The sequence below is a fragment of the Propithecus coquereli genome, unplaced genomic scaffold (assembly GCF_000956105.1).
Source record: "Propithecus coquereli isolate 6110/MARCELLA unplaced genomic scaffold, Pcoq_1.0 Scaffold90, whole genome shotgun sequence".
Classification (NCBI taxonomy): domain Eukaryota; kingdom Metazoa; phylum Chordata; class Mammalia; order Primates; family Indriidae; genus Propithecus; species Propithecus coquereli.
The window spans coordinates 1,019,064-1,022,506 of NW_012155285.1; positions in this window are offsets into that span (position 1 = coordinate 1,019,064).

Sequence of the window (3,443 nt, forward strand, 5' to 3'; positions counted from 1 at the left end):
AATAATCATGCAAGCTCCTCCCTGTTGGGCTGTCAACGCATCCAGGACGTGGTGGTATTGACATACAACAGAAGCTAGGTTGTGGACTTCTAACTGAAGTGCTCCAAATGCTTGCATAGTGATATTAAACTCTTGTTTTATTACCATGGAGAGATTTAAAATGGCCTTTTTAATCTCTTAAGTTTCGAATGCCTGGAAAAGAGTCCTGAACACTGAAAAGAACTTACAATACAAGTGGGTTTTCTATAACATCACATCTAGTATGTTTGCGTAGTACCACTTTATGAACAAAAGAGCCCAAGTTTGTAATTTGGCTGGCATTTAAAGTGGAGTCCCTGGTAACAGAAGGTGTCAGATAACAAAGTCCACAGCATCCTGACTATCTAGGGGGGAACCACTTGTATACTTTATTGATAAAGATAAGATAAGATAAGATACAGATAAGATAGAAAGACCTGTTATTTACAGATAGGGTCAGGCTGAAACCTGTGACCTCCCAGGCTGGACTTTGCTGTGCCTTTTCTTCTTTATTGGCACCTTCATATCTCCAATTTCTATGTGTTGTGCCAGTCTGTGGGAACAGAACAAGTTGTGAAATATTTGATATAAAAGGCCTTTGGTCTGGTTCTGGCAGTTATAGGGCTTGTTTTTGACACTTAACCAAGTCAGTCCAGACTTTTGGTAACTTAACAAGAGGAGCAAGTGAGCTACCCCAAGTTGCACAGGTCTGGCTTGTGAGCCGCCCAAAACATCTGATGATTTGATAAGTGTTGACATCATGAGAGTTAGTGTCAGAACCATCTATGATCTTTGTAAGAGGTGCAAGGATGTCAGCCGTGGAATCAAACTGTAGGGTCTGATCACAATATTGCCCTAGTATGTCACCCAGAAAAGATTCAGCATCTTCCCTGTTTTCAATGTAGAGGGAAAATTTCTTTCTAATGACTTTACCTGAGCAAAAGACAGTTCTTGAGCTTTGACAGAGGTTTTTCTGTGTCCGGTTGATTCATAGGATGATGTTTTTTCTCTGGTCATGGATGCCACATCTTTCAGACTGGTTCCTCCAGGCACAATATATTGGCAGAAACAAAAAGGAGTTCAGGTTTCTTGGTATGATCTAGATGTTGGCATAACCAGCAATTAAATTGATTAGTTAACGTGGCCAGAGTTTGAAAGACTGTGTAACAGGATGCCGAGTCTGTGTCTGACCTGCTGGAAAAATAGTAAAGGTTAGTAGGAGGAAGCCATCGTTTGAAAGAGGCGTCATAGTGGAAGATCAAAAGGGAGAATGGGTTGAGGCTGTCTCCAATCAGCTTCCAATGTGCCGTCCTCAAAGGAGGAGGTTCAAAAGAAGTGTTTATAAAATACCCTTGGGGCGCTAAAAGGGGAAAAAAGAGAATAAAAAGGAGTTTTTGGTCAAAAAAAGAGTTTCTTGGTCCACAATCTTGCATAAAAGCTGTCTATTTTGTGAAGATGTCCACTTCTGGGGTCTAGGGACTGGCCTTGGAAATGCTGTCTTTCGGGTCACCTGTAGGGGTGGTCCTCCAATTGTCTTGGTGTAGTTTGGAGTTCTCATGTGAATTCAGGAGGATTTTTCTTTTATTTTGATAGCACTGTAGGTTGTTAACACTACTTCCAAAAGCTTTCCCAATGAGATGACAGTGTGTGTCTTCTAAAAACTTTGATGTACACCTGATCTCTTGGTCAAAAAAGGATGACAAGGTTTGTCAGTTGGTGGAAGCCATGCTCCTTTCAGCTGTTGGTGATATGCTACAAGCATATTAGTTAGAGCCTGTATGTATTTTGCTTCATTAATCTGATGGAGAATATTTAAATTATCTTTTAAGAGGTGTAGATCAGTCTCTATTTGTCCTTAGCAGTTTATGTAGAAACAGAATTTTCCACCAATAATCATGCAAGCTCCTCCCTGTTGGGCTGTCAACGCATCCAGGACGTGGTGGTATTGACATACAACAGAAGCTAGGTTGTGGACTTAGGATCAAGAATTAAAATGAATAAGAAATAAGTTAGCCAAATACCTAGGAAAGATGATGATACTTCTCAAGATAAGATTAATAACTATTACTAATGACTTTGCAACTCAAGAGACACAAAATATTTTTTATACAAACTATGTTAATAGTATCCACAGTCTCTTTGACAAAGGGTCAAATAAAAATATGATCTTTTTTATTTTTTGTAAGATACCGAGTATGATTAGACTACTATTGTAGTCTAAGATCAGAAAAAAGTTTTATGACCTCAGTTTGTTTTGCGTTTGTGGAATACAAAGTATTTTAGGGTTGGAAATGCCTTAATAAACCCAGCTTTGCACATCAAAGACAGCTCCATTCAAAGGTATCACTGGTTTATCATCCATTCATTCTCTGTTTGAATAGGAGGTGAAAAATCATCCAACTATAGAAGGAGCACTATTGAGCACAGAAAGCTTGGTCTTATGGTCTTAATAGTGAGCATGCACGTGTAGGAGAGAAAGAAAACTTCCTCATTATCCCTGGAAGGTTCGCTGAAAGATTAACTCACAACAAGGCAGATTAATAAGAGAAAGAGATTACAAATTTATTTACCATGTGCACAGGAAGAATCACACAGTGATCACCCAATATCTCAGTGGAGTCCAGAGGTTTATATATCCTCATTTTAGAGGGGAGGGGCAGATGAGGAATATAGGTAATTCTGTTTAGGGGCAATAAATAGTTACTAGGGAGGATGAATAGATACTTGTGAGAATAGATGGAAGGGGGGAACAAATTGACGTGTAAATGATTCTCTTTAGAAATTAAATTAACCTGAGAGATAGGTATTGTCTTTAAAATGGTATTATCTTTCCCATAATATATTGAGATAACAGGGTTGAGAAGGAAAGGCAATTGTTCTTTTTGATAGTTCTGTTTGGTTTTATGCAGATAGAGGGAAAGCTCTTGCCAAGGCCTGTTAATCTCTAAGGGCCTTTAGTTCAAAATAATCTTTATACCAAGGAGTCATATTTTGGGGTGAAATTCTCTGAGTTTTTAATTTTCCCTGTCTGGAACTTCCCCAGAAGTTTTACTCATTGAAAGTTGAGTCAGTAGCTATGGAAAGAGAGATCAAGTTAGTAGTTGAGTAACAAGATATTTGAAAAGGGAGACAAGAACATAGATTAAAATGAGAATGAATAGGCAAAAAAGAACAGATCTAAGCACATTTCCCTACACCCCATCAAACCAGTCTCTCATTCCTGGCAATAGGTCAGACCAATATAATGATTTTGCTTCATTAATCTGATGGAGAATATTTAAATTGTCTTTTAAGAGGTGTAGATCGGTCTCTATTTGTCCTTAGCAGTTCATGTAGAAACAGAATTTTCCACCAATAATCATGCAAGCTCCTCCCTGTTGGGCTGTCAACGCATCCAGGACGTGGTGGTATTGACATACAACAGA